Genomic DNA, 20,496 nt, shown 5'->3' on the forward strand with positions numbered 1-20,496 from the left:
GTAGAAAGTAACTATACACATTGAGCTCCAAGACTTTGCAGCAAACTACAATATCTGCAGGAGGTCCCACTGAGATTTGAACTCAGATTCCAGGATTCAAAGTCCTGAGTGCTGCCCATTACACCATGGAACCTGCTCCCATTTTGTTTTCTAGACCCCTGTGTCTCTCGGCTGACTGGTTTGCACTCTGCACTTATTGCTTCCCACCAGCGGCTTCCTCTCGCAGGACTCTCTCTCCTCCTCCAGCGACTGTTGTCCTGCCCTATGGGATCTGCGGGTCCTGCCCTGAGTCCCCACATCCCCCTGCTTGGTCTCCATTCCCTGCAGGCTGCAAAAATGTCAGGGGAGGACGCCCCTCCCTTTACTCGGTGCTCCCGCTCATATCGGCCAGCTGCAGCCTCATCTCATGGAACTCGGGCAGCTGTTACTTGATCCGGTTGTACAGTCACAGGATCACTGGCTCCCCAGCCTGGATGCTCTTGTGGAAATCCCACAGGCAACACTGCAGGACTTGGCACCGTTGGTTTCTTTGATATTGCGGTGTTTGCCTGACCGCTGGAACAAAGCCGCCAACTCCTCCCTCACCAACTTCCGTCAATCCCTCTGGTTGCCATAGAACCCTCTGATGCTTTCCTGTTCTGCCACCACTGCCAGGCCTCACCCCCCTGCTCCTTTATCTTGCAAGCTCTGGATGTTCAGCTTCCAATGTCCTCTGCCCTGGGTCAGGGACAGGGACAGCTCCAGGCACCAGTGCAGCAAGTGCATGCCTGGGACAGCAAGCTGCAGGGAACGGCCTGCCAGTCACTGTGAGGGTGGCAGTCAGGCTGCCTTCAGCAGCATGCCTGCAGGAGGTCCTCTGGTAATGTGGATGTTGCCTCTCTCCTGATTCCTGAGGAAAGGAACCTTTCCAGGAAATGGCCATGGATTCTGGGAATCTGCATGGGGCTGGTGGAGAAGCACCAGGAATCATTTGGCTCCTGGCACACAAGGCAATTTAAAACTGGGTGCCCAGACAGGGGCTTGAACCCTGGATCCTCAGATTAAGAGCTTGATATGCTACCAACTGAGCTAGTTGAGATCATCTTCCCCGTTCACCCCAAGAGCGAGCAGATAGGCAAAAGAGAGGCAAAAAATGTCCCCAGAACCCCTCCTCTTTTTCTGCACAGCCGCTGACTGTCAGCAGGATTACTCCTCCTCCTCCCTTCTGTGCCTCAGTGTGACTAAATCTCAACATCTAGACAGCCGGTCCATCCACTGCACCCCAATCCTCCATGCCTGAGCCTCACTTCCAAAGCCCTGCACCTGGCTCCATAGAATTAAGTCTCACGTGTTGCTGGGAACTCGACTTCTTGTGCCCAGAGAGTCTCAGCCCCCCTCAGTAGATGACCTGAGAAACACAGTGTCTGCCTTTTCCAAAGAAGTGCTTGGAGGGTCTTTTCTTACGTTACCATGTGGCCTAACGGATAAGGCGTCTGAGTGTGGATCAGAAGATTGAGGGTTTGAGTCTATAGGTGGTTGTGTTTCTGCAGTTTTACTATTGTGCTGAACGTCCTGCTCCCTTCAGGGCTGGAACCTCTTCTTGGCTGCTCAGGCCAATGCTCTGGCTTCAGCTAGAACCTGGGAAGGAGTTGGGTGTTGGGTGTCACAAAGGCTGTGGCAGGAGCCCCAGGTGCTTCCAATCTACCTTTGCCCTTCCTGACTTACCAAAGAAAGTGGGCGGCAGCCTGGGCTAGCGTGTGCACCTGTCCCTGTGCTGGAGGGTACTTGCTACATAGCGTCTTGGGAGCCTGGGTGTTTCTCTGCTTCTTGCTAGCTTGGTAAAAGCCTCTTGGGGTAAAATCTCCTGGCCCACAGCAAAAGTGAATACCTTGAGTGGGACCAGTCAGAGGCCCCACTATGTGGGCTGGCCCTGGGCCCTGCTTTCCTACTATCTTCTGATGTTGGCTACAGAGCATCAGCAGCCGCTCTGCATGCTGGTGACCTTCAGTGGTGTTTGGCATGGCAGGGAGCAGCCTGGCTGGGTGTTTTTGTGCCTGTCTGAAGGCCACACTTAGATATGGTCCTGCCCTCAGTTGCTCTGTGGCTTTTAAGCCTTCCCTTGGAGCTCTCAGCACCAGCTGCCCAGAGGAGGAGAGGTGTGTGGGGTCACTTTTACAGATGCCCCTTCCTTGGTACTGCTCTTGCTCAGCTGCACAGAAGAGTTTTCATCCCCAACCCCTGCTTAGCAGCCCTCTGGCACCATTCCTGAGGCTGCCCTGCCTCACTTTCTTCCCACCATGTTGGGAAAGACAGCTCTCATCATTAAAGGTCAGATGGGCCAACTAGGCCCCTTGTGTGTTTTCCTACTGCAGATCCCAAGGTCAGGAACTCACCTTGGGTGGAGGCACTGCTGTGCTCCCAGAGGGCAAGCCATCTCTGCACAAAGCATAATGACAGGGACTGCCAAACCCCAGGATTGAACCAGGGACCTTTAGATCTCCAGTCTAATGCTCTCCCAACTGAGCTACTTTGGCAGTTACATGACAGCATTTTGGCCTGTTGCTTCTCTATCTGGGATGTTTTTGTCAGCAGTCGCACACAAAAAGGACAGGAAAAGAATGGCTGCTTCACACCCCCACTGGAGGAACCCGGCGCCCTTAGCTGTGGTGAGTAAGAAGTGTCTGTTAGCTGACAGGGCCTGTCCCCCAGGAGCTGGAACAGTAGCTGCCACCTCACCCTTGGCTCCAGGCTGTGAGAAATGCTCATTGCCTGGCTGCATGGGCGGATGTTGTTGCTTGCTCTGGAGAGCGTCTGTATAGGTCTTTCAACCCCCCGTCTTCAATGAGACAGTCTGGTAAGGTCTCAAGTGTCCCCTCCGGCCTGGCAGCTGAGAGTCTGTGCAGACATCAACCCCCCTGCCAGCCCCAGAGCCAGCAGCAGCGCCAGTCCCCCCCCCAGCACCACAGGGGCACTCAATGCACTTGCTGTGGGGAAATGGCTCCTTAGTGTCCAGCTGCTAGAGTGAGAGTCAGGAGAGAGCAGTGTCTGGCTCACCTTGGGGGAGAGAAGAGACCTGATGAGTGCGGATCTCCCTCAGCCTCCCCCGCAATGCTGGTCAGTTGTATTGTCACTTTGATAGTCAGTGCTTCCCTTCAGGGCCGGCCCTAGAGGGGTCCGGGGCAAATCCCATGGAGTCACTGACTTGGCTCCTTTCACACACTAGAGAGAGGAGCAGAACCAGGGTTATGGCTGATCTATGGGGCACTAGGTGAGTGGCAGAGGCTACAGGCACTGAGAGTTTGCCTGACGCCTCAGGGACACAGGGGGTGGTGGTGTCCCAGGCATCTCTATGAAAGGAGCAGAAGAGGATTTACTTGGGGTGGGGAGAGACTTGAGAGTGTCTCAGGGGGTTGTACACAGGGAATTGCTCGGATAAGATACTGGCTAAAACACAGGCATCGCTGTGAGCAGGATTTGAACCTGCGCAGAGGAACCCTATTGGATTTCAACTCCAACACCTTAACCACTCAGCCATCACAGCTGAAGTGGAAAGGTGCCCCAATGCCAGAGAAACTGGTAAAGAATCACAATGACCAGGTGTGAAGTCATCTGAACTACAGAATTCCCACCGCAAACCTGGCTCCCAAAGCACAGGGGCGATTTGGGTTTGTTCTCTTTGCTTAGCCATGTGCAGTCACACAGAGAGCGCGTTTAAAAGTCTCCCCTCCCACAGAGCGGAAATAAGAAATTATTCTCAACTTGAAGCCTGATGCGCGGGAACTCTGCCCAGTCCATTGGCAGAGGTGGGGAGGAAACCCAGTGGCCCACCCCGCTCGAACAGCCACTGTCCAGTCCCATTGCAGAGCCAGGGAGGGAAGGCAGCTCCCAGCCCCCATAGGAATGAACGGTCCCCACTCCCCTGGAAGAGCTGGGGAGGGAATGCAGAGCCCCGTCGCTGCAGGAACGGATGCTCCTCAGTCCCATCACAGAGCCGGGGAGAGAACCCAGCGCCCTGCCCCCGCTGGAACGGATGCTCCCCAATCCCCTCACAGAGTTGGGGAGGGAAGACAGCGCTCCCCCCCCCACTGGAACCGCCGCTCCGCAGTTCCCTCGCAGAGCTGGAGAGCGAACCCAATGCTCCGCCCCCGCAGGAACAGCTGCTCCCCTGTCCCCTGGCAAAGCTGAGGAGGGAAGGCTGAGCCCCGTCTCTGTAGGAATGGCCGCTCCCCATTCCCCTCGCAGAGCTGGGGAGGGAAAACAGTGCCCCATCCCTGCAGGAACGGACTTTTCCTAGTCCTCTGCCAGAGCTGGGGAGGGAATCCATCGCCCCACCCCTGCAGGAACGGCTGCTGCCCAGTTCCCTGGCAGAGCTGGAAGGAAACCCAATGCCCTGCTGCCCAGGAAAGGCTGCTCCCCAGTCCCCTCGCAGAGCTGGGGAGGGAAGGCAGCGCCCCGCCCCCGCAGGAACGGCCTGTACCCAGTCCCCTCACAGAGCTGAGAAGGAAACCCAGCGCCCCGTCGCCACTGGGACCTCCGCTCCCCAGTCCCCTTTCAGAAGTGGGGAGGGAAAGCAGCGCTCCACCCCTGCAGGAACGGCCACTCCTCATCCCCCTGGCAGAGCTGGGGAGGGAACCCAGCGTCTCGCCCCCGTAGGAACTACTGCACCCCAGTCTTCTCGGGGAGCTGGGGAGAGAAAGCAGCACCCCGCCCTCGCTGGAATGTCAGCTTCGCAATCTGCTCGCAGAGGTGGGGAGGGAAGGAAGCGCTCCGCCCCCACAGGAAAGACCGGGTCCCAGTTCCCTAACAGAGCTGGGAGGGGAATCCAGCGCCCCACCCCTGCAGGAACGGCCGCTCTCCCGTGCCCTCGCAGAGCTGGGGAGGGAAGGCAGTGCCTTGCTCCAGCAGGAACGGCCATTACCCAGTCCCCTCAGAGAGCTGGGGAGGGATCCCAGCTCCCCGCCCCTGCAGGAACAGCAGCTCCTCCATCCCCTCGCACAGCTGGGGAGGGAAGGGAACGCCCCGCCCCACAGGAACAGCCGCTCCCCAGTCCCCTCGCAGAGCTGGTGAGGGATGGCATAGCCCGCCCCCACACGAATGTCCGCTCCCCATTCCCCTTGCACAGCTGGGGAAGGAAGGGAGCTCCCGCCCCCGAAGGAACAGCCGCTCCCCAGTCCCATCGCAGTACTGTGGAGGGAACACAGCGCCCCGCCCCTGCAGAAACGGCTGCTTCCCAGTCCGATCGCAGTACTGGGGAGGGAACACAGTGCCCCGCCCCCGCAGGAACGGCCGCTCCCCAGTGCCCTGGCAGAGCTGGGGAGGGAAAGAGCGCCCTACCCCTGTTGCAGGCACAGAGGGTGCCCGAGGCAAGCAGCAGTGGTTTGTGCCTGGAGTGCTTAGCGCCAATGAACACACACCAGGGTGGAGAAGCAAACAAAGTTTATTTGAGATCTCAAAGCAGTGCTGGGAGACTTGACATGCCTCAGATCCAGCCCCCTACACAAGCGGCTTCCTCCCTTTATATCCCAGTTGCTTTCTGAGAACTATTTCTTGCTGACTAGCTGATCTCTCACTCCCCCATCCTGTCCCATCCAGCTGCAGTGTCTTTTCTCACTCAATCCTTTGTCTTCCCCCTTCCTCCCCCCTCTCTGCTGCTGAGACATGGATACTGTATCTAAAAGTGACCTTGAAACTTGCTTCAATTCAGCTCCAGTGTGTTACAGCAGGGAACTGGCTGTTACAATCAGAAAAGTAACTGCTGACAGTACATTTTACAGCTCTGAACACATTAGGTTACACTAGGTTACACAAAGTGTTAAACATGGAGGAACATTGGTTCATTGAGGTCTACAACAGGAGGGCTTCATTGACACTTGTGGTCTACCACCCTGCCGAGTTACCTAGGGTTATGCCTAGTGACACCAACACCCCTGCAGGAACGGTCGCTCCTCACTCCCCTCGCAGAGCTTGGAGGGAACCTAGGGCCCCACCCCCGCTGGAATGGCCGCTCACCAGTCCCCTCGCAGAGCCGGGGATGGATCCCAGCGCCCCGCCCCTGCTGGAACTGCCACTGCCCAGTCCCCAGGTAGAGTTGGGTAGGGAAGGCAGCTCCTTACCCCCGCTGGACTGGCCGCTCCACAGTCCCATCGCAGAGCTGGGAAGGGAACCCAGCGCCCCACCCCCGGAGGAATGACAGCTGCCCAGTGTGATGGAGTAGGGGCTGTCTGTGTGGGGGATGGGAGAGTCGGGGATGTCTTCAGGTGAGGGAGCGGATCTTTAACCCTGTAACCTTAGCCAGGTAGGGGGGAGGGGGTTAGCACCTTTTCCTGGGAAGCTGGACAAAGCAATCTGCCGGCTGGAGGAGGGGCAGTTCAGTTTCAGTTTTGGGCTAGGTGAGGGGAATTCAGGGGATCCTATGCTGGACCCAAGCACCCTGAAACTCCAGAAGGACTCGATTGAGGGGTCCTGACTGTGCCTGCAAGCTCTGCTGTAACCTGCATTCCTGTTGTCCAATAAACCTTCTGTTTTACTGGCTGGCTGAGAGTCACTGTGAGTCTCAGGAAGAGGGGTGCAGGACCGGACTCCTCCACATTCTGTGACACCTAGTCCCCTCACAGAGCTGGGAGGGGAACCCAGCACCCTGCTGCCGCAGGAGTGGCTGCTCCCCAGTCCCCTCGCAGAGCTGGGGAGGGAAACCAGTGCTCCGGCCCCGTAGGAACGGCCACTCCCCAGTTCCCTGCAAAAGCTGGAGAGGAAAGGCAGCCCCCCACCCCCGCTGGAACGGCCGCTCCGCAGTGCCCTCCCAGAGCTGGGAAGGGAACCCAGTGCCCCACCCAGTGCCCCACCCACAACTCTCCTGGCAGAGCTGGGGAGTTAAGGCACAGCCCCACCCCCGCTTCACCGGCCGCTCACCAGTCCCCTCACAGAGCCGGGGAGGGAAGGCAGCGCCCCGTCTCCGCAGGGATGGCCACTTCCTAGTTCCTTCACAGAGCTGGGGAGAGAAGGTGGTGCCCCGCCCCTGCTGGAAAGGCTGCTCCCCATTCCCATTGCACAGCTGGGAAGGGAACATAGCGCCCCACCACCGCAGGAACGACTGCTGCCCAGTCCCTTCCCAGAGCTGGGAGGGGAACCCAGCACCTGGCCCCCGCAGGAACGGCCGCTCTCTAGTCCCCTCGCAGAGCTGGGGAAGAAGGCAGCGCCCCGCCCCCACCGGAATGGCTGCTCCCTAGTTTCATCTCAGAGCTGGGAAGGAAGGGCAGCAAACCGCCCCCACAGGCACGGTCACACCCTAGTCCCCTCGCAGATCTGGGGAGGGGAGGCAGCTCCCCACCGTCCCTGGTATGGCCTATCCCCAGTCCCCTCTCAGAGCCGGGGAGGGAACCCAACGCGCAGCACCCTCAGGAACGGCCGCTCCCCAGTGCCCTCGCAGACCCAGGGAGGGAACCCAGCGCCCCGCCCCCGCATGGTCGGTGGCTCCTCAGTCCCCTGGCAGAGCTGGGGAGGGAACACAGCGCCCCGCCCCCGCTGGAATGGCTGCTTCCCAGTCCCCTCGCAGAGCTAGGGAGGGATGGCAGTGCCCCGCCCCTGCTGGAATGGCGGCTTCCCAGTCCCATCGCAGAGGTGGGGAGGGAAGGCAGCTACCCGCCCCCGCAGGAACGGCCGCTCCCCAGTCCCCTCGCAGAGCTGGGGAGAGAAATCAGTGCCTTGCCCTCGCAGGAATGGCCACTCCCCAGTCCCACTGCACAGCTGGGGAGGGAAGGAAGCGCCCCGACCACACTGGAACGGCCACTCCCCAATCCCCTTGCGGAGCCAGGGAGGGAACTTAAAGGCCCACCCCCGCTGGAATGGCTGCTCCCCAGTCCCCTGGCATAGCTGGGGAGGGAAGGCAGAGCCCCCCCCCCCCCGAACAGCTGCTCCCCAGTCCCCTGTCAGAGCTGGGGAGGGAAGGAAGTGCCGCACCCCCACAGGAACGACCGCTCCCCAGTGGCCTTGCAGAGCTGGGAAAGGAACCGAGCTCCCCGTCCCCGCAGGAACGGCCGCTCCCCAGTCCCCTTGCACAGCTGCCGAGGGGAGGCAGCGCCCCAATCCCGAAGGAACGGCCACTCCCCAGTCCCCTGGCAGAGCTGGGGAGGGAAACAGAGCCCCACCCCTGCAGAAATGGCCGCTTCCCTGTCCCTTCGCAGAGCTGGGGAGGGAACCCAGCGCCCCACACCCGCAGGAACGGCCACTCCCCAGTCCCCTTGCACAGCTGCCGAGGGGAGGCAGCGCCCCAATCCCGAAGGAACGGCCACTCCCCAGTCCCCTGGCAGAGCTGGGGAGGGAAACAGAGCCCCACCCCTGCAGAAATGGCCGCTTCCCTGTCCCTTCGCAGAGCTGGGGAGGGAACCCAGCGCCCCACACCCGCAGGAACGGCCACTCCCCAGTCCCCTCGTAGAGCTGGGGAGGGAACCCAGCACCACGCCCCCACAGGAACGGCTGCTCCCCAATTCCCTGGCAGAGCTGGCTATGGAAGGAAGCGCTCTGCACCCGGAGGAACGGCCGCTCCCCATTCCCGTCGCATAGCTGGGGAGGGAAGGCAGCACCCCGCCCCCGCTGGCACCGCCACTCCCCAGTCCCCTCGCAAAGCTGGGAAGGGAACCCAGTGCCCCGCACCAGCAGGAATGGTCACTTTCCAGTCCCCTCGCAGACCTGGTGTGATGTTATGAGTATAATATAATATCTCCTTGAAAGGAGACAGGGCCAGAAAGAGTTAATTAACTCATCTCACCAACTGACCTGACCCATGAGTGAACCTTAAGAACTGGATAGCAAGATATGTAAATGAATAGAGCTTTGAAATGCAAGTCTGCATTGTTAGAGGTAGAAGGGGAGGTGTTTCCTCAGATCTTGTGATGTAAGCAAACAAGTCTTGTCTATTGCTATAGTTTTAATTTAAAGATCAAAAAAGGAATATTAGCATTTAAGATGATACTTGAGTGAAATAGTATTATTGTCTATATGTCTCTTTGAAGGTCATGGTAACCTGTATCTGAACTGTTTAATGGATAAATTACTCTGTGCTAGTTGCTAGGATGTTTGGGAGAAGGAGTTAAGCCTATTGTTTTCTAAGGCCGAAAGGCTGCTAGAAATGTATAAGAAGCCTCGGACACGATCCTTCTTCATCTCAAATCTGCTTTGGGTTTCAAGAAGGGGAAACCTTAAGCCACAAGGAATGAGATCCCCAGTCATTGACTGGAGCCACCCTGAGTATGGACATTGGACTATAACCTATGGACTATTTCTAAAAGGACTTTTGGCTACTACAAGCTCACCTCTACTATGTGTCTGAACCTCAAAAATTGAATTCAAGTCTGTATGTGTATTAATCTTTTAACCAACACTCTCTTTCTTTTCTTTTCTAATACATTTTAGCTTAGTTAACAAGATTTGGCTATAGCGTGTATTGTGGGTAAGCTCTGAGTTATAATTGAACCTGGGTTTGTGGTTGATCCTTTGGGATTGGAAGAACCTTTTCTTTTATATGATGAAGTAAGATTTTCAGGAATCATCATCATATCTGATAGGTGTGTCTGGACGGAGGCCTGAGGCTGGGCACTTTAAGGAAACTGCATGGTTTGGACTTCTAAGTAACCAGTGAGGTACTATAGAAGCTGTTTTGGGCTGGCTTGGTAAATCTAAGTATTGGAATAATCACCAGCATTTGGGGTTTGTCTGCCCCTTTTTGTTTGCAGTTCACCCTGATTGAGTGACGTCAGCTGGCTCCCACGGGCAGCACCGTCACAGTGGCGTAGTCGTGCTAGTATCCGTAGAACCAGGTCAATTAAGCTTTGGGTCAGAACCCGACGCTATCCAAATTGGAATTTTGGTATTGAGAGATTGGTTGGTTAAAGAGCAGTTGCAATGGGTGAGCAAAGAGCATATGAGGGTCTTGACAAAAGAGCCCTGGAGGATTTGTGTTCAGAAAAGGGGATAAGCTTTAGAAAGATGCTACAAATCAAGAACTGAGATATCTGTTAACGGCCAGTGATCAGGAGGCAGGAGCACAGCCCTTACCTGACACTACAGAAACTGCAGAAGCAATTCGAATAAAAAAGGCAGCAGATAAACTGCAACTGGAGCATAAACAGAAACTAGCAGATCTTCGATTGCTGGAAAGGCAAAAAATAGCTGAATTAGAAAGAGAAGCTGCTGAGAGAAAGAAAGAGGCTGATGAAAGAGAAGAAACAGCTCGTAAGGGGCGTCTGGAATTACTGGCTTCAGAGGAGAGAGTTCGAAAGATGGAACAGGAAACGGCCAAACTTAGGCTTCAAGTAATAGAGGAGCGGAGAAAGTCATCGCCACCTGGTACTCCACTTACCCACCGCCATGAGAAGACCTGGGAAAGAATATGTCCCATCTACAATGATACTGAAGATATAGAGGAGTTTTTGTGTACCTTTGAACGCCTCTGCCATCTGTACCAGATCCCCGATGATCAGCGAATGCCTGTCCTGCTGACCAGACTGACTGGAAAAGCCAGGGAGGTATTTAATGATTTGGGGAAACAAGAAGCCTTGGGTTATGGGCGGTTTAAAGATTCTGTGTTAAGGTGGTTCAAGGTTACTCCTGATTCTTACAGAGTTAAGTTTAGAAAGTTTAAGATGTCTAATGATTGTACTTTTGTAGAATGTGCTCATAAGCTGATGGGTTTTGTTAAAAAGTGGGTGATGGGAGCAAAGGTACATGGGAGTTTTGAAAAGCTGCTGAAGTCAATAACTTTGGAACAGTTCTTAAACATTGTGCCTGACCATGTGAGAGCAGCTGTGTGTGATAGGGACCCTGAGTCAGTCCTATGGGCTGCAGAGATTGTGGATGCCCATACTCAAAGCAGGGCTCAAGAAGGCTATAAACCCCAGCGGAAAACTAGCCACCATTCTCCCCAGTTCAAGAGGAGGCAAGGATTTAAAGGTAAACCTGGCCCCGACTCTTATAAGGTGGCTCATGGGGGCCCACAGGGTAGGAACTCTCACTCCGAAAATAAACCAGTTAAATGCTATCACTGTGGTATGCTTGGCCACATAAGACCAGATTGCCAGACCCTAAAGGGAAGCCCAAAAACAGCAACTCCGAGAGCCACAGTAAATGCCAGCTCCATTACCCTGAGCACCCAGGCTGAACCGAGCCACAACAGCGCCACCTTAAGTCCAGGTGCAAGCAGAGCAGTGGCTTATGCCAACCCCCTCGTCTCCGGTGCTCTGGGAGGAGGTGATTAGCTCACCAGTTATGTCAGAACTGAGGCTTGCAAGGAAGTGAGAGGTTGTCATAAACAGATAAGTAAGAGTTAATAGAACAGAAGTACTTCATATCTCTTTTGCCTGGAAAGGGTTAACAAGATCAGTGAGCCTGGCTGTCACCTGACCAGAAGACCAATCAGGGGACAGGATACTTTCAAATCCTGAGGGAGGGAAGTTTTTGTGTGTGCTGTTAGTTGTTGGTTGTTGTTCTCTCTGGGTTCTGAAAGTGACCAGACGTTCAACCAGGTTTCTCTCTGTCAGGGACTCTAACCCAGACGGCAAAGTTCGTTGTCTGACCGCGAGAGAGACAGGCAACACCAGCAAGGTTCGATCAAAAGCTCTTTATTGACAAGTGCACGCATCAATAGAGAGCAGCTCGTCTCCAGAGAGAACCAGCCTGCTCTTTACCTCTTAGTATAAGCCTATATAGACAGTTCCGTCGCGTCATAAATTATTCACTGGAACAGCCCACCCCCTTCTTCTAACAACTAGAAACTAGACACCTTTAGTATACATGCATGCCTAAAGTTAGAAATGTAGGGGAGTTAAAAACAAACAAAGAACAAAACCAGGGAGCGAAAACAAGGAGGCTGGGAAACTAGGATTCTTATCAGTTCTTCGAAGGAGCTGCCCGAACACAGCACATCTGGTACTATGCCAGGATTGCAGCTTCTCTCTTATCTCACTTTTTCCCAGTGATTGTGAGACATGCTGCTGCTTCTCAGTGTTTTCCGCTCAGGGATTACCCACAAACCTCTGTTAGCCTGACTTTGGTTAGGTTGGCATACCTGGTTTTGTCTGCTATATCTTTATTCAGGCCTAACAATCCCCCCTTTGTCCCTAGAGGACCATAATGGGACTCTTGGGACACATATCCATTTAACAATTGTACGGGAGAGGCTAGTAAACCATGACCCAAGGTCTGAGTGGAGGTCCTTAAAACTAAAAGTGTGATCAAGAGATATAGCATGGAAAACAACAGCAACATTCTTAATAGCTTGTAAATCTTTGTCAATTAAGCCAGAGTGATTAACAGCAAAGCAACATTTTTCCCCAATGCGAGCACAAGCCCCTCCCTAATTCAGCATTCATGGCATTTAGCACACGTCTATTTTGCAAAGATACTTCTGCTACTTCATCAGTCTTTCGTTGCAACTTTTGAAAAGCGTCTATTAATGCATTAGCTGTTTTTTTTTCAAGCTCTGCAGAAATATTTACAACTGCTCTCTTGAGCTTAGCCACCCACAATCCAGGAATGAGTGCATGGACAAAAGAGTGGAATCCTGTTTGTCTGACAACTAAGGGATTGGGGCACTGACTATAAATCAGTTAGGTATACCAAGTGGTCTAATTTCCCAGATGTTTCGGTGAATAATCCAGTCCCATGTGCATCCTCCCCATGGACCCGTCAGGATTCGGTATGTGGAAGCCCACACCCCCCAGTCCAAATGCTTGGAAGGAGCACTGTAAATGTTTACACTTCCACCCAGAAAGTCTTTAGTATATCTCCATGACCACAGATCAGATGGTACTCCTGATGTGTCTGTAAGGGCAGTGGGCCAAGTCTGGTACTCAAGATCACTCCGAATGGCCATCAGCTGGTCATTCAGGAAATTCTGAATCTCCAAACATACTAGATCCCACTGCAATGCCTTCCCAGCCTCAGTGATATTTAATACCATCTTTCCTTGGTGTAGTACTATATTACATTTGTTATTTAACTATTTTCAGGTACTTTTAAAAGGCATTGACATTAATAGCATAGGAGGGGGTTACATTATTAGTCACTGGAATGGTTTCAATACAGGTAAAATTTCCAGTGGCAGAACAAACTCTTCGGGTACTTGTTATTTAAAATCCAATTAGAGAGAGCAATACATGCTGAAGAATTTATCCAGAACACAGGGCACAGCCTGTAGAATAAACCCCAAAATCCAATCAATACCACATTCCCAAGCATGGGTCCCACAAATTTTTTCTGCCAGTGTACAATTCTTTGTTTCTTCACCAGGGTCAGTTCTTAATGTCCTTTCTAGTCAGGAATTCCTGGACTTTAGCAATTTCAGTGGAGTGAGTGTTCCTTCTTCTTTCCCAAAACAGTCGTGGTGCAGCATCCTACAGGGGAGAGGTTACTAGCACATCACCCTGTAATGGTTTTGCTTTTTCTAGAAAAATTCAAAGGCACAGTAGATCTGTCAGTGGATAAGGGAGAGGTTACTAGCACTTCACATTGTACTTTTTCAGTACTGTCCAGAAGGCACAGTGGAGCTAGAAGGTGAAATAGGCTAATCATCAGTAGGAGAATTCTCCCGATGTGGAGGGGTCTTTTTGCAGTGAGAATCTTGGGTCCAAGCAGTCAGTCTTTGGCACTTCACAGCGGTGTTGGTAGTCAGCAGGACTTAAGGGCCTTTCCAGCATGGAGCCAAGGCAGTCTTTGGTTGGTGGACCTTTACATCAATCCCGTCTCCTGGTTCCAAGGAGTGGCAAGGCTGCTAGGGTCTTTGGGTAGCGCTTCCTTACCTGTGAGAAAAAAAACTTAACACATTTCATTAGTGCCTGGCAGTGTTTTTCAGATCTCATAGCTGCATGGGCAAATTCAAGCCCTCCTTTTCCTGGTTGTTAAAGTCTTAACTGTGAGCAGTGTCCTTGAATGGAGTCAGTGTCTTATCTATAGCCTGAGCTTGCTATTTTATTTTATTTTATTTTTTCAGTTAATTCATTCTGTTCTTTGTCCTTCTTCCCTTTTTGGCTTCTTTTAATCTGCAAAGGAAACTTTCACTTTTTACTTATACACATTTTTCCCAACAATGAACACCTACACATTGTCATTATACAGTACATTAGTCTTATTATTCAATATATGCCACACACACCCTTTTACTAAAATAACCTTATTACAGAGCTTTCGAGCAACAAGCCAGGACAAGCACACCCACTTTGAGGAGTTCACTCAATACAACCTCTAGTCCAATAGCCTTCCACCATCCCCAGCCCTCTGGCTAGAAATCTGAGGTAGCTGGAAAGATCCCATGTACAATATGGGGAGTGGGTTAACTTTTCATGTCCTTGCTTTCAAAGACTGTTGGTATGCAAATTTTAACAACAATTTTTGCAATTAACAATTTGACCAATAAAGTTTCTTTTCCTTACTTAAGGAAATGCATTAGACTTTAGTATATCACATTCTCCTGATTTATCTGAACACTTTGTATTCCAAGTTGAACAAAACAAGTATCTGCATTTTAATTTAACCTTTTTTGTTTGATTTTAAACTAGACTATTTTATAAAAATATTAAACACAAAAATTCCGGCCACAAGACAAACACCACAAGACAGAACATAGAACACAAAACATAATTTCTATTGTGCCAGTAAATGCATGGTACGTTGAATGCTGTTTAGCTGGCATCAGTTTTCTCTGATTATCTGAAAGACAAAAAAACAGAGGTCTACTCCTTCTGGGCAGACAATCATTGCTTAAAATAGACAAATACCCTTGTTGATTTCAGGAAAAACAGAGGAATTATCCCATATTTTATGTGTTTCATAGGCAGCCCAGGTTTCAGTGGCTCCTACCTTATCAGTTAGATAATTTGCATGAATACAGATGCTTTCTGGCTTGCTTTTTACTTTTAACTCTTGCTTTCAAACACTGAAAGAAAACATCACTACTTATAGTGCCCTTACAGCCTAATAAAATTTCAATTACATAGCACTATATACATTCTTCAGCTAATTTAACTAAATTCTAAATGATTGCAATTAACAATTTCTTTGCCTCAATTTATTTACAAACATTTCAGAGACACCAAGAACTTTCCTCTTTAGCATTTTTACAAAATTCAACTGCTGTTTCCTCCAGCAACTACAGAGTTAACTTCTCACTCTCCCTTAAATCACTTGCTTGTCTCCCAACAGCCACTTTTATCAACTCAAATCACCATTCCAAGTAAGTTCTGGGTATTTGAAATCCCCATGCTTACACTTACTTACTCCTTCCTTCCACTACACCCTTAAAGTTTTCCAACCTGTTTTCCAATCTCTCTGTCTGTTGCCTGCCTGCCTGGGCCCGATCCTGCTTTTCTCACTGAACCGTCCCTTCCATAGGCACCAACTTATTCCACTACCAGTTTAGCTAGGAGGGTGGGCTTCTCAACTAGCCCCCCACCCCTCCTGGTCTCTTCCCTTAAACATTCTTACTTACAAGACTACCCGAGTCCTCCTTCATGAGGCTTGCCACCTAGACGAAGACACATGGCCCATTGGGCAAAGGCCATTTACTTAACATATAATTTGAAGGACTATTCTTAGAGGGTTTACCCAGAGACTCATTCATCTGTTTGACACTTAAACAGAAAAGAGAATTACACAGAGAGCAGAGGGAATTACAGTCTAAGCCAGACTTTCCCACTTCTATACACTGACCGCTACAGGGGACAGGACAGAAGAATCTCAATTTAACCTCAGAGCTGTCTCGCACATATGGCTTCCACTCCGAGGAATTGCGAACGAGAGGTTCAGTTCCACCCACACTCCTAACACCCAAATGAACAGAGAAAAAAAACAACAACAGTAACTGGTTAAATAGAACAGAACCAGAACCAAATAGTGTTTCCTTATCCTATTAGGACTCACTTTTACTCATGCAGTTCTCAGCATATAACTCCAACAGTACCAAGCAAAGCAAACACAAAATAACAAGGGTAAAACAAATAGATGGTGTAAATTCTGCAGGGCTCCCCCCTTCTTAATTGCTCACCAAACTGTGACAAATTTCTGTTACCAATCTATCCCTCATGTCAGATGATCAGGCTGACACTACAGGATCGTTGGGGGAAGATAAAGAAAACACACCATATAACTGAATTTTAAAGCTTCATTTATAAAATAATAAAACAACAACGGAGAGTGTTGGGAACTCTCTCACATCACTCAGGAAAATATTAATGCCCCAAGCCCGAAGCTCCTTTCATACTTACACACATACGTCCAGACTGGCCACTTCTGTGTATAATGTTCAGAGGACGGGGAGAGGTGGAAGGGAGATTATCCTGTATACAGCTTGTCCAGAATTTCCAACATGCTTCTGCTCTTGGGAGGGCTGTTCTTTTACACCCTGGAATCTCCTGCGGCGTCTCTTTCAGAGATTCCAGTCCAGGTCGGCTGCCTGTGGCTTCTTTGGTGTCACCAATCCACACCGACTCCAGGGTCACAAAGGCACACTGTTGGATCTTACTGGACAGTTAAGCTTTGCAAATGTAATTTCAGTTCTGTAACTTGTATTTCCTTTGCTTCGCCTCTGTCTATATTTTTTTCTTCACAGCCAGCTGGGGCTGAAAGCAGCCCCTCCCTGCACCAAGCACAGTGCGCGCCGATTCCTGACCCTGAACGCAGAGCACCCCCCTCCTTCCATCCCGGGGCCAAGATGATTTTTAAATTAACCCGTTCCTTATGTCTTTTTCTTTCTTTTTCTCTTTCCCATTAAACATTCTAGTAGCAATGCTAACTACTTCAGACAAACTTTTCCCTTGCGTACCATCTGGATGCTTTCTAAATCTTTTTGCAATATCCTTTGCACATTGTGACATGAAAACCATTTTAACCATCTCCTTTCCATGATCAGTTTCAGGATTTAAATTCCCATGCTTTTTAACTTCACAAATCAGTCGAGCACAAAAGTCAGAGAGGTGCTTATCTGGATGCTGAACACAAGCAGTCACCTTGCTCCAATTTGGAGTAGCCTCCCCTGCATCTCTAATACCATTCAAAACAGCTTTCAAAAATCCATCCAACTTTGTCTTTTGAGCTGGATTATTGGGATTCCAGTTAGGGTCAGTAATTAGCCAAGGTGCATTCAAATGAGCTGCAGATTTTTCTTTTACTTTTTGTCTTTCATCTTCTGTCATGAGAGTATCTAATAACTGATTTACATTTGCCCAAGTGGGCACATGAGTGAAAAAGATTGTGCAGAACATTCTTTCCACTGCCTCAGGATTGTCTCATAAGTGAGGCATAGTGCACTGCCAGTTAAACAAATTTGAAGTTGCAAACAGGGTATGGGTAAAACCATCTCATGTTCCCCAGCAACCAGTAGAACCAGATAAGTTCTCAATGAGGCTTGTAATATCAGGGGTGTCTCAGAAACATTCTCCCTCTTGGAGTTAAGTAACCTAGTAGGGGTCCACAACGGCAAGGACAAGGGCTGCTGTAATATTGGGGGTGTTTGAAAAGCAGTCCCTGACCAAGTTTGCAAAAGGCTGGCTGGAGGCTGCGCAGAGGAGGTGAGGCTGCCTGATTCCTCTGAAGATGAGGGAACATCACTCTGAGCTCCCCCTTGATTCTCCTCTGTCCCTGAACTGTCCCTAACCTGCTTTTGAATCCTTGCACTCCATCAGACGGGGAAGAACAGGAACAAAATTGTCCTCCTCCAGGTGCGGCTCTGGTGCATATGGTGGGTGATTTTTTTACAAGAACTCTCCATACAAACAGCTTCAAAAGCTACCCATCCCTCCATGGGTTTATAATTATACCATACAAACAAGTAATCCATTTGTCCCGGCCTAAGATCAACCAAAATATCCCTTAAGGAGTTCATCCTATCTGTGGAAAAGGTTTCACCCTCCGGCCAGTCTGTAGCTGGGGACAAATGAAAGGTAAATGATGGCCATTGGATCCAACACAGATTTCTCATCTTAAATTTAACTAGATCAGCTGTCTCAGAAATCTCTTTCCAATCTCTAAGTATCAGAGACAACAGGGCATCCCCTGGGCACTTACTGCCAACTTGTCCCATTTTAATGAAGGGAGTCTAACCCCTCCTCCCCAGGTCGAGGTAAAGGGACTCTAACCCCCACCTCCCCGCATCGAGCACTCGCTTACCTCTCCAGGGACTTGAACACCTGGACTGGGACTCAAACCCAGGCTGGGACTCTACCCCACACAACTTGGATCCTGTGCAAACCTGGACTGGGACTCTAACCCAGACAACCTGGACCCTACTCAATGGGTAGGTGGACGTTGCTGGATTTCTACGAGTTTCAGCTGGTTCACAGAACACGCCTTATCGCCAACGCAGAGATCAGATCACCAGGCAAGGCTCCTCTAAACTGGAGGATGCACGCTGCGTTGCCTCAGGGTCCGATCCCCCGCCGGAGAGTCAGACGGGTCCCGGTGGAGTCGCCAAAGATGTCAGGGACTCTAACCCAGACGGCAAAGTTCGTTGTCTGACCGTGAGAGAGACAGGCAACACCAGCAAGGTCCGATCAAAAGCTCTTTATTGACAAGTGCACGCATCAATAGAGAGCAGCTCGTCTCCAGAGAGAACCAGCCTGCTCTTTACATCTTAGTATAAGCCTATATAGACAGTTCTGTCGCGTCATAAATTATTCACTGGAGCAACCCACCCCCTTCTTCTAACAACTAGAAACTAGACACCTTTAGTATACATGCATGCCTAAAGTTAGAAATGTAGAGGAGTTAAAAACAAACAAAGAACAAAACCAGGGAGCGAAAACAAGGAGGCTGGGAAACTAGGATTCTTATCAGTTCTTCGAAGGAGCTGCCCGAACACAGCACATCTGGTACTATGCCAGGAATGCAGCTTCTCTCTTATCTCACTTTTTCCCAGCGCTTGTGAGACATGCTGCTGCTTCTCAGTGTTTTCCACTCAGGGATTACCCACAAACCTCTGTTAGCCTGACTTTGGTCAGGTTGGCATACCTGGTTTTGTCTGCTATATCATTATTCAGGCCTAACATCTCCAATATTCCTGATACAGTCTCTTATATGTCCAGAATAGCAAGTACTAGGTGATAAGGTGAGTTAGGCTTATGGTTGTTTTCTTTATTTACAAATGTGTATTTGGCTGGGCGGAGTTCAAATTTGTATTTTGCTGAAAGGATTTTAATTTGTACTTGTATCCTTAGGCTGGGAGGGTATTCCCAGTGTCTGTAGCTGAAAGACCCTGTACCTATTCCATTTTAAATTTACAAAGATAATTTTTACTGTTTATCTCTCTTTAATTGAAAGCTTTTCTTGTTGAAGAACCTGATTGTTTTTTTATTCTGGTGGGAGAACCCAGGGGACTGGGTCTGGATCCACCAGGGAATTGGTGGGGAGAAAGGAGGGAAGGGGGAGAGAAAGGTTAATTTTCTCTCTGTGTTAGGATTACTTTCTCTCTCAGGGAGAGTCTGGGAGGGGGAGAGAGAAGGAGGGGGAAAGGTGAATTTTCCTCTCTATTTTAAGATTCAAGGAGTTTGAATCACACAGTGATCTTCCAGGGTAACCCAGGGAGGGGAAGCCTGGGAGAGGCAATGGTGAGGGAAAGGGTTTACTTTCCTTGTGTTGAGATCCAGAGGGACTGGGTCTTTGGGGTCCCCGGGCAAGGTTTTTGGGGGACCAGAGTGTACCAGGCACTGGGATTCCTGGTTGGTGGCAGCGCTACAGGTTCTAAGCTGGTAATTGAGCTTAGAGGAATTCATGCTGGTACCCCATCTTTTGGACGCTAAGGTTCAGAGTGGGGATTTATACCATGACAGAGGTTTATTAAGGATGCCTGAGGTTGGGCACTTGAAGGAAACTGCATGGTTTGAAATTCTAAGTAACCATTGATGTACTATAGAAGCTGTTTTGTGCTGCCTTGGTAAATCTTATTGGAATAACCACCAGTGTTTGGGATTTGTCTGCCCTGTTTTGTATGAAGTTCACCCTGATTGAGTGACCTCAGCTGGCTCCCATGGGCAGCACCGTCAAACCTGGGGAGGGAAGGCAGCACCTCGCCCCCGCTGGAACGGCCGCTCCCCAGTCCCCTCGCAGAGCTGGGAACGGAACCCAGCGCCCCGCCCCCGCAGGAATGGCGGTTCCCCAGTCTCCTGGTACAGCTGGGGAGGGAAATCAGTGTCCCGCCCCCATTTGAATTGTCACTGCCCAGTCCCCTGGCTGAGCTGGGGAGGGAAGGCAGAGCCTTACCCCCGCTGGAATGGCCACTCTCAAGTCCCATCGCAGAGCTGGGAGGGGAACACAGCTCCCTCCCCTTGCAGGAATGGCCGCTCCCCAGTGCCCTCGCAGAGCTGGGGAAGGAACACAGCGCCCTGCCCCCACTGTAACGGTAGCTCCCCAGTCCCATCGCAGAGATGAGGAGGGAATCCAGCGCCCCGCCCCCGAATAAATGGCCGCTCTCCAGTCCCCTCACAGAGCTAGGAAGGGATGGAAGCACCCTGCCCCCACAGGAACGGCCACTTCCCAGTC

At 50.9% G+C, this 20,496-nt stretch overlaps 1 protein-coding gene, 2 long non-coding RNA genes and 3 other non-coding genes across 7 annotated transcripts in view; 1 reads left to right on the top strand and 5 right to left on the bottom strand.

Moving 5' to 3' along the window:
- The window catches only part of KDM2A (lysine demethylase 2A), a 601,751-nt gene that overhangs the window by 151,182 nt on the left and 430,073 nt on the right, over positions 1-20,496 (top strand). The window lies entirely within an intron of this gene.
- On the bottom strand, positions 62-133 carry TRNAQ-UUG (transfer RNA glutamine (anticodon UUG)). Its single transcript has one exon. It is a non-coding gene; the product is annotated as a tRNA-Gln (tRNA).
- Positions 2,441-2,513, bottom strand: TRNAS-GGA (transfer RNA serine (anticodon GGA)). Its single transcript has one exon. It is a non-coding gene; the product is annotated as a tRNA-Ser (tRNA).
- Positions 3,439-3,520, bottom strand: TRNAS-UGA (transfer RNA serine (anticodon UGA)). The gene has a single exon. It is a non-coding gene; the product is annotated as a tRNA-Ser (tRNA).
- Positions 11,578-18,998, bottom strand: LOC127052684 (uncharacterized). Its single transcript, XR_007774864.1, has 2 exons — positions 18,683-18,998; positions 11,578-11,752 (listed from the first exon to the last, which is right to left on the bottom strand). It is a non-coding gene; the product is annotated as an uncharacterized LOC127052684 (long non-coding RNA).
- Positions 13,196-13,763, bottom strand: LOC127052666 (uncharacterized). The gene is made up of 2 exons (XR_007774844.1): positions 13,479-13,763; positions 13,196-13,364 (listed from the first exon to the last, which is right to left on the bottom strand). It is a non-coding gene; the product is annotated as an uncharacterized LOC127052666 (long non-coding RNA).

This window comes from Gopherus flavomarginatus, chromosome 5 (assembly GCF_025201925.1).
Source record: "Gopherus flavomarginatus isolate rGopFla2 chromosome 5, rGopFla2.mat.asm, whole genome shotgun sequence".
Lineage (NCBI taxonomy): Eukaryota > Metazoa > Chordata > Testudines > Testudinidae > Gopherus > Gopherus flavomarginatus.